Here is a 13826-nt window from a genome sequence, read left to right on the forward strand (position 1 = left end):
CATTGGAACAACGGAAGCTGTCGTAATCGCTGAGAGAGTCCCTAATTGTCCCCCTCCTCAAGCCAAACAAACTAGACACTGACTGTGAGTCCTACAGACCACTGTCACTGCTGAACCAAGATGGGAAGATCCTCACGACAGTCATGGCCATGAGACTGAGGTCAATGATAGGAAAGTTAATACACCCGGACCAAACAGGTTATTTTCCGCAAAGGTGCAAACACTGAAAAGAGCAGGGTAACTCTAGCCTCTGGACCAGAGTATTATAATAACATCAAGAAACAGAAAAGATATGTCCAGAGCAAAATATGTTTAGAAAAAATGTATCCAAATTTATTAAAGGTGATACAAAAATTGAAAACTAGTGAATAAATCACTCAAAATTATTATACACTGATCATTTTAACATAACAGAGCAGCAGCAACAATATGCCGAAAATCGGCTAAAACTTCATCACTCATACTCAACATACATAGTACATACATACACACACAACTCATCATACCGTGGCATACATCCAAAGTACTAAAAACACAGAAAACATGCTAAGAACCAATGGGGAAGAGGAATTCATAACTAGTCCCCATAATAACACTCATTATTGCGGTGTTTACAAACAATAGAAATAATTCACAACCAATCTATTGTCAGGGTGGATAGGAAGAACAAATGCAAAGATCACATCCCTGTAGAATTTTTCTCTCGACCGGTTTCGACGTGTAGTGGTGGTTAACTGAACGTCTTCCTCAGGAGGTGGGTGTTACCATTCTGATGAAAACCTAGCTGCTGCAAAAATCTATGCAGTGTAGTGTGGCCAGTCACGCGAGACAATTCAGGACTAAAACATAACCTGGAGGGAGCCCCATGCAGTTTAAGATGATCCAGCGCTGCATGTATTTGAAAAGTGAAGAGGCTACGCATGCGTGTAGGGTAGCCAGCCACTCCTTGCAGGTCCCTACACGCATGCGTAGCGTTTCGAATTTACAACTAGTTTTAAACAAAGAGATTACCATCTGTTCTCCCTCGTTGCTGGACAATTCCATTATACAGCAACCGTTTTGCAGTCATTTACAGACGGCGTTGAAGGCTCAGGCTAAGTTGCGCTGCCTCTTCACTTTTCAAATACATGCAGCGCTGGATCATCTTAAACTGCATGGGGCTCCCTCCAGGTTATGTTTTAGTCCTGAATTGTCTCGCGTGACTGGCCACACTACACTGCATAGATTTTTGCAGCAGCTAGGTTTTCATCAGAATGGTAACACCCACCTCCTGAGGAAGACGTTCAGTTAACCACCACTACACGTCGAAACCGGTCGAGAGAAAAATTCTACAGGGATGTGATCTTTGCATTTGTTCTTCCTATCCACCCTGACAATAGATTGGTTGTGAATTATTTCTATTGTTTGTAAACACCGCAATAATGAGTGTTATTATGGGGACTAGTTATGAATTCCTCTTCCCCATTGGTTCTTAGCATGTTTTCTGTGTTTTTAGTACTTTGGATGTATGCCACGGTATGATGAGTTGTGTGTGTATGTATGTACTATGTATGTTGAGTATGAGTGATGAAGTTTTAGCCGATTTTCGGCATATTGTTGCTGCTGCTCTGTTATGTTAAAATGATCAGTGTATAATAATTTTGAGTGATTTATTCACTAGTTTTCAATTTTTGTATCACCTTTAATAAATTTGGATACATTTTTTCTAAACATATTTTGCTCTGGACATATCTTTTCTGTTTCTTGATATTTTCCGCAAAGGAACATCACTGACAACCTGAGGAGGCTGCATCATATAATAGATTACACAAAGGAGAAGACGAACGAGATAGTGGTGTTCTAGCTTGATGCGGTGAATCATTTGATTCAGTCAAGTGACCCTGGTTTCCTGCAGTTCTGAAGGCCTTCAGCATGGGACCCACATATATAAGGTGGGTAGAGATATTATATAATGCCTCGATGGCCAGAGTCAAGACAGGCTCCGTGATCTCAAGGCGGTGGCAGTTAAGCAAGGGAACGAGACAGGGGTGTCCATGGTCCCCAATGCTCTTCATACTAGCGCTAGTTTACTTGAGGGCAGAGTTTGGGGAGGTGGGAGTCAGCACACAGGACAGTAGACACCTGATCTCGCTTTACGCAGACAACATGTTGCTGTAGCTGAGCTACCCCAAAGGGAATTTGCAATATGTCCTGGAGGTGCTGACACAATAAGCCTCAGTGAGAGGTATATCGGTAAACCCCCAGAAATCTTGTTTGTACCCTTTAGGAGGTTACAAAAAAAAAACATACACATATTGTTGGTACTACCTATCAAGTGGGAGTTGGACACGTTCAGGTACATGGGAGTGGATATATATCATGATCCAGGAGAGGAACACAAGCATAACACAGAGAAAGCAATGGAGAGGATTGAGAAGAGTGTAGCATTCTGGGGGAAGTTGCTGCTAACTATGATGGGGCGGGCAGCACTATTGAAGATGGTGGTGCTGCCGAGGCTTTTGCATTACTTCACCAATGTCCTGTTCGCGATCCCAAAAAAGATTTTGGGTAAGCTACACAGTGTATGCCAGAGTTTCATTTGGCACAAATCAAGAAACAAGGTGGCGTTGGGGAACCTCCAGAACTCATATGAACAAGGAGGTATTAAATTGCCCAACATTCAGGTGTATTTTATAGCTAGTCAGTTGCAGTACATGGCCAGGTGGTTGCCGGACAAACCAACGACAGAACTGAAGCTGCTGAAAACATCGAGAAGCCCGTTCTTTTGAGAGAAGTGATATGGGTACTTGGCATACATAAAGCGAGGTGGGGTTAATTGCTTTCAAATATTTGTTTGTAAGGATTAAAGTTGCATATTATGGTGTGTGTGCAATGAAAATAATAAAAATAGTTTAAAAAAAACATTTGGCATTTGCTGCCACTTGCAAGCCAGGGGTAAGTAGAGATGCTAAGAACATCGATGCCTTGCTAAACAGCCTGTGCTCAGATGGGATATTGTCACATTTTTTGCACTGTGACATTTCATATCCTTTCGCCTTCTGATCCCCTTTTACCATAGGGTAGTCTACTATTTGCATCACATCACCTTTGGGCACCACCGGTGATGATGTGTGTAACACTGCCAGTGAGCAGATACCACCCCAATTTGGCGAGAGCTGCATATAAGCCCATGAACCAAAGGCTCAATAGTGGTCCATTAGCACTGCTGTGCCACCTTTAATTCCTGGCAGGTCCATGATGCATTTACATCACAGATTGTTTCCTATCTGCACTGCGCCATTGTTTCTAAAACACAGCAATGGGTTTCCTAACCTTGTTATGTGTACTGGTTCTTTTTCGTCCTCCCCCAATGTCAACAATCTGGCATATCTTTTCCACACTTTTACAAATTTTGTGTGAGCGGTTTCTACAGGATGCCATGAGAATCCTATAAGTGCTTCTGCTCTACATACCGTTACCCCTTCTACCTAACCCTGCATGGTAAACACATCTCCTGCAATGTTTAACTGTGGTTTATCCCAGAAAAAGGTTATCTCTTTTCCTTCAGTGTCAATAGACCTCAAAAACAGAATGGCAGTTGCTATTACTTCTCCCCTTTGAAGCCCTGACAGTGTATATTTAATTACTTTATTCACCATGTCCTTTCCTTGATGAAGTTATCTTTATAAAGGGAATCTGCGTTTGTCATGCATTTTAAGGAAGCCGAACTTCCCTGAAACTTCCTCCTTGTTTTGTGTAATACAATGGTCGTTAAACAATGTGCCATGTGTATTGGTATTTCCTCAGCCACATAAAATCTGAAGACACTCTAGGCATATGGAAGGAGTGAGCACATGAAGCAGTTTTTTATCCTATTTCTCCTTTCTCACCTTAGTCATATGCCTGTAACAAAGGTTGTTTATTTTCTCAGTGTAACCTTGGAAGTTTTGTCTTACAACATATTCATCATTAGCTATTCCTCGCCTAACTCGTGTCATTCCTTCACTCATGCTAGCAACTAAATTAGTGGCATTAATACAAATAAATCTTACTGATATTGTGTAGGCTAACCAAAAATAGCAAAAGGAAAAGAAAAAATCACCAGTCATAATGGTGATAGAGTCCATTTTGTCAAGATTTCTCCTTCTCTTTACATGTTTAGATATCAAAGCAGCAGGGTCGTTAGCTCTTGAGAAATACATTCTTGGTAGTGTGGCGTCACGTGTTATGTTACTGGTCAGCTCTCTTGCCCTCATCTGGGATCTAGTCACCTCTTTTATTTCTTCTCGCTCCTCTTTGTCCGACAGTGGGGCCGTGCCTACACACCTGTTGAAATCACCAATATGCACCCAAGCTTTCTTGCCACGTACCTTTACTGTGGGAGGGGTTGCATACTGGACAGTAAATGGGCCCTCAATTTTGGCTTGTGCCCCTTGCGGATAAACATCCTCACATACATTAAATCACCTGGACACAAGGACAAAGGGGCTATCACAGCATTCACATCTACAATTCCCTCTTTGTTACTGTTGGTTGCTGTTGCTTCTTGGCCCCGTGCCGCACCTCGATCTGTCAGGAAATATATTTAAGACATTTAGTCATGGCAGTTAAATAATCATGACCCAAAACAATCACAAAGCTCTCTGCATCCAATCTGCTTCCAATCAAGCACACGTGAGAGAAGAAGTGGGGACGTGCATTCTTCTGCCCGTCACTATTTCATGGGGTGTGAGGTGGTGGTCTGAGCCTGGCAGATTGCATAGGTTGAAAAGAGCCAAGGGAAGGCAGTGCAACCAATTTGTATTTTTGTTATCTTTCAGTTTGGCAATGCGTTCCTTCAACAGACTGTTCAGACATTCCTAGCCTGGGGGTAATAAGCGGAAAAAAGTGTGTTCTTAACGCCAAGCTGAGATTTTACTTCAGAAAATAGCTCATTTGCAAAGAGTGGGCTGTTATCTGACCGCAGCACTTCGCACACTCCCCATCAGGCAAACACCTCACATACGAGGAACTTAGCAGCCGACTTGGCGTCTGCATGGGTGCATGGACCTGCTTCTATCAAACATGAAAAGGGACACACCATCACGATCATATATCCGTATCCATTACAGCTGTGGAGCATATTGACATAGTCTGTATGCAAATCCTGAAATGGGCCTTTAGGGTGGGGTATTGCTCCTTTCACCGTTCCCTGGGTATGTCCAGCAGTATATTGCTGGCACATGGCACAATTGACAATAAAATCTGCAATGTATTCATGCAGGTTTGGGATGAACCAGTGTTCTGAATATCTGATGCCACATATTCTCTTGTTGTGTGTGCTGCATAGTGCAACTGTTCTAAAGCTACTGCAACTTGAGTGGCATTACATTCTTCTCTGTGCTATCCGGCCACCACTCCAGGTCTAAGGGGGATAATGAGTATCCCTACTTTATCCAAAGATCCTACTCTGTCTCTGGTGCATGTCCCTGTAACTTTGTTATTTGTGTCAATGATAAAGCATGATAGCCCTCTTTTACTTCCATTTTAAGCATCATATTATGTGGGGCAATTGCTATGTTTGTTATTTGTGAGAAATATGCTGCTTTATGCAGATGCTTTTATGCATCTTCTTTGCCATGAGAAATTAAATATGTGCCCGTTGTATGGGTTACGTTAAGCATGGCAGCTGCTTTGGGATATGCCAGTGCGTCTAACAGTCTTTCTAATAAAGTGGGCATGCTGTACTGGTGTGTAAACTGCATGCCAGAAGCCCCTTAACCACTGTGACAGTCCTGAGTGTACTGTAGACATCACACAGGCAGACTCAGAGTATATGATAACTACCTGTACCTCATGCTCTTTAAATGCTAGTAGCATCGCTACTAACTCAGCTGCCTATGCAGAGAAATTTGCTTGTAATCTGATACTTGCCACAATCTCAGAATCTTCACTGTTACTCCTCATCACTGCTGCTCCTGAATGCCTCAATCCCTTGCTATGATCTATCATTGATGAACTATCAATAAAGACAACATCTCCGCCCTTTAACTTTGTTTTGTATACTCGGGGTATATTGTCATGTATGTCTATGTATATAGAACAGTCATGAACCCATTATCCTCCCTTTAATTGTTCAGCAGTAAATCTCACATGATTCACTGTGCAACACCTAACAATGTATATTAATTGATTGGACATGATGACCTCGTATCCAGATGCTCGCTGTGTAGTGAGCGTGAACTTTGTTTTTTCAAGAATGGCAAACAGGGTGTGCTACAGATACAATGTTACTGCACAGCCTGTCATTATTGAAGATGATTTCTCTATTGCAAAGGCTGCTGCATCCACTGCGTGCTCACATGGAAAATGTCTTCTCATCACTGGATTTAAGATCCCATTGTAACATGCCAAGGGTTTTTGGCCAGTGGCGTTTTTTGTGTGAGGACAGCCGTCATCATGTATCCATTTGAATATGAGAATAAATACAATGCTTCCTTGTAATCTGGTATTCCCAAAATGGGTGCTATACTTATTGCTTATTTCAGGGTCTCAAATACATTGATCATCTTGTCTGCCCGCATTATGGGACTCTTCTTCTGTGCTTCCTTCAGTCCTTCTAAAAGGGGCCAAACGTATGTGCTGTAGTCAAAGACCCACACATGACAGTAATTTTATAGCCACAGTAATCTCTGTAAGTCTTTTCACTGTCATGGGGCATTGTTACAATGGCCTCTACTCTGTCATTTGATATTATTTGGCCCAAATATAATACTTCTTCCTGGCAATATAGCAATGTTTCCTTGTCCACATTGTAACTCTTCTCAGCCAGTACGGTTAATAACGTTATTGAGTCTGTCGTGCACTCTTCCTGTGGGGACTGCACACCAGCAAATCATCAACGTACTGCATCATTTTACTGGGTATCTGTACATTTCCCAAGTTCATCTGTAGCACTCTGTTAAAGACACTGATGTACACTTGTGTGTTGGAGTTTAATTCCGTGATAAGTAAACACTGTGAGATAGTCTATGTGCAATGGAATAGAAAAGAAAGCATTTTTTAGGTCAATCACTGTACAATATATAGCAGTAGGTGGTATGTTACACAGAATTGTAGCAGAGGTGGGCACAACAGTAAACCTCACTTCCACAATATTGTTTAAGGGGCATAAATCTTGTATGAATCTCCAAGACCCTCCATTTTCTTTATTTACTTGGTACTCCACTTTGTTAGATGGGGGCTCAGATGGCACAATAATACCCGGTCCATGAAGGCGGCAATCGTTTCATAAGTACCTTTGTCTGCCTCTTGACATAGGATATTGTTTAACTCGGGGTAAGATTGGGCCATCTTTCAATTGTATCCGTACTGCTTCAATTCCTTTCAGCAGACTTACTCTAACGCTTACCTGGTGTCTTGCATGGATGGATGGTGACCTACCTTGCCTTGGGGAGGGTAATATGATGTCTGGATAGTGTTCGAAGAAGAATGCCCACAGCTCTTGATGGAGAAACACATGTGGCATTCAGAAATGCTCAAACATCCTTGCCTCCAAAGGGATAGGATGTTTGTTGAGTGGAGCTGCTGGAAACTTGTGGTGCGACTGCTAATCATCTTGTTCTCCAGTACACGTTTATGTGGCTCACAGGACAGGAGGGTTTTTCTGCAGGATACAAAGCGTAATAATTAGCATCTATGGTGTGATAGTTCCCCCTCTCTGCCTCACACTATGTATTCATAGAATATAGAACTACCTACGAGGCCTACCAGAATCTCAGCTGAAGATGATTAGGAGAGGTTTCAGGTTCTCAGCTGAGGATGGTTAGCAGCTCTGCTAATGAGGATTACTGAAAAAGTCTCTTGTTCTCTTTAGTTTGTTCCAGGAATGAAAATGCTCTGGTATTTCGCTGAGTTTTTCAGCTGTATAAAAATATTAAAGCTCCAAGACTTTACCAAGAGGAGCTGTTCATTGTCTTTTGGTATTCTCTGTGCCTTTTGATCCTTAACTTTAACCAATCTTATTTTCATTGCAGGTTGAACGTGGAGCGGAATGTGCTGAAACTAAGCGACTCCCACAGTTGAAATAATCAGGTAAGGCTATTGCATGCAGCATGCGGGTCATTGACCAAATGCAATGAAATGGCCATTAACTTCACGGGAAGCCTGTGAGTTCTGTGCGCTGCGAATAACTTTCTGAAGTATGCCGAATATATGCCCTTTTCTTTGGAAGCAGTGAGCTTCCTTGTTTCTTGAGTCTGTTAACTTCACAAACTTAAAGCGAGGATGAAGCACAAAGCGGGGCTCTCGTGTGCTGATTTATTCCAGGCTAAAGCTCCTTTACAGAAACAGCATGGATAACGGCTTCATAAGTCTTTAATCATGCATTTTTGCAAAAAATGTTGATAACAAGAGTGCAATAATGCTTTTGAATTACTGAAGTGTTACTTGCCTTAGGGAAATGAAGAGAGGAGCCACAGAGCTGACCAAGAGAAGTATTAAGGCACGTGACCAGGAACTATCAGGCCGCTCGAAGCATAGACTTTATGATTGGGTGGGGTTTGTATAGTCCAACAATGGAGGAACACTGGACTGCTCTTCCTACATTGTGTTTAGAGGCACAGGCTGGGTCCATCTTGATATTCTTCTTACTGGTAACCTGGTGGCCATCTAGGAATGACATACACAAACTAGATATGTCAATTTGATTTTGTCTTGTCACCAGATTCCCACTGGGTGCTCGCAGCACTGGATTTGGTATGGGGTTTCAACACCTACATCATAAGGGCCTCTAGTCCATTGTGCACTTGGTACTTTTGTCAAATCTTGTTGCAAAGACTATAGCCAACAGTATTATCTGAGGGGTTTCCCAGTGCTGTATTTGCAATAGGTATGGAATGGACATTTTGAAGACCACTTCATCATCTGTATCATCATATTCAAATAGCTTGTCATCTGTCATATCGCTCAACCACTGTGTTGAGTCCAGAACTATGGCAGTGCTCCACTTTACACCTTCATTGTCTGTCCCGTATAACACTACACTGTCCTGTCGCATCACTGCTTTTTCTAAATGTGCCATTATAACCTTTCTTCTGCCACCTCCTTGGGTACTTCTGCTCTGCACAAAAAGCAGTTTTTTGTAACAAATTAACCTGTATTCCTGTGAGCCATTGTAACAACACCTGTACCCCATAAAGGAATAATTCTACTTTAAGCGCATCCCTTAACATGCTTTCCACCCCTGAAATGCTCATAGGAACTCTCTTTCATTTGCATAATACATGCCTGGTGTTGAACATATTATTCCTTCATCAGTAAATGAAATTATCATGTTTAACTTGCTCATGATGTATCTTCCTAATATGATAACCGTTGTCTTTTGGCAGTGTCATCTCCTCTCCCACTGTTATATGTAGCTCTTCAGTGAATGGAACCTTTGTCATAGCCCCAGAGAATTCTTGTGCATCCATCATTATTTGTGACACGGGATACCCTCCTTTCCTGACACAAGATCTTTTTGTCTCTGTGTCAACCAAAAAAGAAGCATCCTAGCACCTTTTCTCACCACACCTAGAGTTTCGCTTTGGGGCCAGGATTTACTGATAGCACTGGACACATCAACATTCTCTGTGGGCTGTCCTATTGTGGATGAATACTCCTCCCTTTTCCTGTAAAGGCGTTCCTTCCCACCACTTTCACACCCCTTGTTGTTGGTACTGGAATCTGTGGCAATATATTCCTGTCCCACTATCTGGACTGTTGTGTTTGCATTAGTAATGGATTTAGTGCTTGCTCTGACTGCTGTAACTGCTTTATATTTGGCATGTGCTGCTGTGGTCTCTGCTATACCTATGACTGTGTCTGTGGTTGTGTGTCAGGTTGTGGGAATGGCTGCTGTGGCGTGTATTGAAATGTGCCATGTTCTTGCTGTGTCTGGTCAGAAAATTGCAGGGGAAATACACTACACCCTCTTGTACTGGGTAGATGCCATCCTCCACCCATTGCCCCTCCACTCTGCACATAAGGCCCTATTTTATAACAAGTCCAACACTGTGCTCCAAACCCTTCAAATCTTGGCCCCATCCCACCAAAACCTCCTCCATATACACCTCCAAAACCATGCCCTCTTCTCCATGGTGCGTACCCCTTCCACTGGGGTAATAGTTACTTTCTCCTCTTCCTACCATATGTCCCCTTGCCCCTTGCTGTTGATATACCTGCTCATAATACTCTCCCCAATGTTCATAATCATTGCCTCCTCTACCGTTATCTTTAACAATTTATTTTGGACCAATGTAGCGTCCTCTCTTTGCCTGTCTTCTACATTGTTACTTTCCTTTTCTTGTCTCATTTGACAATAATTCACATTATTCACCTGTACCTCAGGCCATTGCTTCATCTCAATCCTTACAATATTCTTTAGCTGTTTATGCACTTTGCCAGGAAGACCGTGGCATAAAATGTGATAAAATATAGGTATATTTTTTCCATCCTTCTCTAGTTTCTAAATGCCACTTCTCTTGTATTTCATGTATATTTGCTGCTGGATCCTCATCAATCTTCATATTGCGTGTCATAATCTCATTCATGTCTGATGTATCTGGGTATTGCACCCTTGATGCCCTCCAAACATCTGCTCTGCGATTGTTAAATGGCAAACTGTTATGTGCATTATTTTGCACTCTCACATCGGAATGGCCTGCCCTTTCCAATACATCATCTGATGTTCTCCCAATGTTGAAGCATGTAATCTCTTCACATCCCCTACCACTAATGTCATTCCTGCTGTCCTTTTCTCTAGCTCAATACATTTTCCTGTCTGTGCCGTCAACAATGGTAAATTAGCCATCACATTTTTTTAATCTGTGGCCACAGTATATACTGAGTCAATCCCCTGCCTTTTTGCAGCAATGATAACTCTGTCAGCCCTGTCTTGCATATGGGCGCAGCCGCACCCTTCGTCCCTTTCAATGTTAATGCCATGTGACTTGCTTGACGGTCTAGCAAATTCCTTAATCTGTTCCAATATGGTGTTTTCCTTTCTGAATTTATTGGGAGAAGCTCCAGGAGCAATGTGGCTCCGCTCTGTATTACCTTGTCACCCCATAAATCTATTAGTGGATTCTCTGGTGTTTTGGGTGCACCTGTTAGATGAGCTTGTGTCACCTCCTCTTCTTTTACCTCCTCTTCATCTTCCCACTCATCTTCCTCTTGCTCTACCACGTCCAATGTTTCATTGCTGACATTTGCAAAACCTTCCCTCACATACGCCCCTCTGTCTATCTCATCTATTATGTTTCTGCTGATGCTGTCAGCAGCTCCTCTTATGCTGCATTATTCTTCTCAGTCCTCTGTCACCCTTCTACTGATTTTGGCATTCACCTCCATCCTGTAATCCTCTCTCCTTCTCTCCTGCTCATCCTCTCTTTCCAATGCCTTCAGATTCTCATTAGCAGTTTTTTGTATATCTATTTTGAATAGGATCTATCATCCACCCCTTTGAAGATGTCACTGCAGTTCCCTATTGCCATCCCTTTAAGCTTTTTACCTTTTTCAACCCGTCTTTTGCTTCCTTTAAATGTGCTTCTTAACTGTGCTGTTTACCAGCATCTACTCATGTTGATAATGTGCTTTTGGTACCAAATTCTTTTTTTGTTTTCCTTAATATTACCTTCCGCCTCTGGGGGCAAGTATCAGAGATTAGTGTCAACTGTGGCCGCTTGCAACGGATAATAATCCTGGCATGGTCGAGTATGGAGCACATGTTTGAGGTGGAGGATGCACTGTGGGATGTACTGTCTCTTCATCATCTCTTCTACTTATACTTTCTTTTTTGACCTGCTCCTCCTCCACAAACATTTTCCACAAGTCGAATATGCTTAGTCTGCTCTGTAATTCCTTTCCCTTTGTGTGGCATGTAAATATGTGTGCATATGTTTCAGGAGATGCTTGGGGCCATGGCTGGACCATTTTGCAAGCTGTGTCTTTGTCCCATTGTACATGATATTTAAGAATCTTTTGTTTATGTTGGGGAAGTGATGTGAACAAATGGATAATACCGGTGAACGCCATTATAATATTATAACACTTAATTTACCAATAATTTTCCACAAAATCCCGCCGCTCCTTCCCTTTTCTCACCCCTTCTCACAGTTCCCAACAATATCAACATAATATCTCTCCTAACTCACCCCAACAATACACAATTACAGTCTATTCCATACTTATGTCCAATTAATCCTAACTGCAACTCTACCAGCAGACAAAAACACCTCTACCGTCCTATTATGTACCAAATCCATATCAACACAATAAACATCAATAAAATCTATTCTACACAGCTGTGTTCCCTTTATACAGGGTATCCCCTCTTCTTATCTCTTTACTCACCCCACGAAGGAGGCTGTCCTTTCCACCCTGCCACGTGGCCTTCCCCAACTACTGTCAGAAGTGTCTATTACTCTCTCTCTCTTCAACACTCTTTTTTAATTAAACAACAACACAACAATAACCTCCCCTGCAGGTATGTTCGTACATGGATATACTCACATCCTATGATTCCCGAGACCATTGGATTCAAGTCTCCTCTATCTGCCTGCTTCTGTCCTGTATGCCCAGTATGCCACCTGCAAGACTGGGCTGGACCTTTGCTGACACTGGGCTACTGCCAACCTTGTCTTTAGGTGCACACTCAAACCGCACCCTGCAGGCAGACTCCGCTGTCCGAGAGAGCCGCTGCAGAGAGTCCTCAACCCTACGCCAGACACTGGGTATCTCAACAGTGCCTCCAAATGTTAATATACACCTTAGTTTACAATAAAAAAACAATATTCTATGACAGATTAACTCCAAGTGCATGAGAAAACCCAGCTTTATTCCAATACAAACAGCCGGTGGGAGAGCATACAAAAGACAATCTCAAAATGGCACTGGGAACAACAAGGCTTTAAATGAATAAATCATCATAGTTGACATCATAGTTAGTACAATCATAAAAAACCTCTACTCTCCTATATGATATAAAACATATGGTTATCCATAAGTCAACTGTTTACTATAGCTTTTTCTACAACTAATAACTCTTCCTAGGTTCAACCTTCTACAAATTAGACATTTAAATCTAACACTTTTTTGGCTGGCATTCTACTACACTAAATGATAAGAAGAACAGGGTTTGATTGGCCAGTTACGTGCTTGTTAGGGAACATTCTAAGAATTCCCTTCTACCTTAGAGACCCCAAGCTCATTTTTTCTGGACTTTAAGAATTGTAATTTATTTCTAACCTGGAGAGAGCGAGACCTTTTTCCCACTGTCTCATGTATTTTTCTGTGATTTGGACTCTGTTTCTTTTGACTTTGGTGTCTGACAAACTCCATAGGCATCATCTTTACATTGTGACACACAGCACCTTAAGTGCAGTGACGCAGTGAAGTCTCTTAGATTGCCTACATGCTTAAATACCTTCTCTTGTTAAAACTACCATTTCCAAGAGCAGTGAAGTGAAATTGACTTTACTTATATTTAGCAACTTTCTAGACCCAGCACACACTATGCTTAGTATCCCCTTTGTCTAGTTTTGCATGTAACATGTTATATGTTACCCTTTTCAGCAATTAATGACTGGTGGCAGTGGTTTACTTTTTCCTACCATTGTGTGTTTCTACCGCGGGCTGCAATTGCAGTTGCAGTAAAACACCCATGTGTCCCCATTTCGTCAAAATGGCCCGGTCTTTTTCCACCATTTCTTGTTGGAAAAGTCCTTCTTGAGATTTACTCTGTGCACCAAACCAGGTTTGGTCCCTTTGTTCATTTTGTCTTTGGTGGGGTTCACTGGTGAAGCCCGCCTCTGGCTCCAGTGTGTCTG

At 42.1% G+C, this 13826-nt stretch overlaps 2 long non-coding RNA genes across 2 annotated transcripts; one reads left to right on the forward strand and one right to left on the reverse strand.

Annotated features, from left to right (window-relative positions):
- Positions 1-309: 309 nt before the first annotated feature.
- LOC138522023 (uncharacterized) lies at positions 310-911 on the reverse strand. The gene is made up of 2 exons (XR_011283218.1): positions 852-911; positions 310-769 (listed from the first exon to the last, which is right to left on the reverse strand). It is a non-coding gene; the product is annotated as an uncharacterized lncRNA (long non-coding RNA).
- A 40-nt stretch (positions 912-951) lies between these two features.
- LOC138522028 (uncharacterized) lies at positions 952-1712 on the forward strand. Its single transcript, XR_011283220.1, has 2 exons — positions 952-1170; positions 1253-1712. It is a non-coding gene; the product is annotated as an uncharacterized lncRNA (long non-coding RNA).
- Positions 1713-13826: the final 12114 nt, after the last annotated feature.

The sequence above is a fragment of the Ambystoma mexicanum genome, chromosome 1q, assembly GCF_040938575.1.
Source record: "Ambystoma mexicanum isolate Mex_15411 chromosome 1q, UKY_AmexF1_1, whole genome shotgun sequence".
NCBI classification, from domain to species: Eukaryota; Metazoa; Chordata; class Amphibia; order Caudata; family Ambystomatidae; genus Ambystoma; species Ambystoma mexicanum.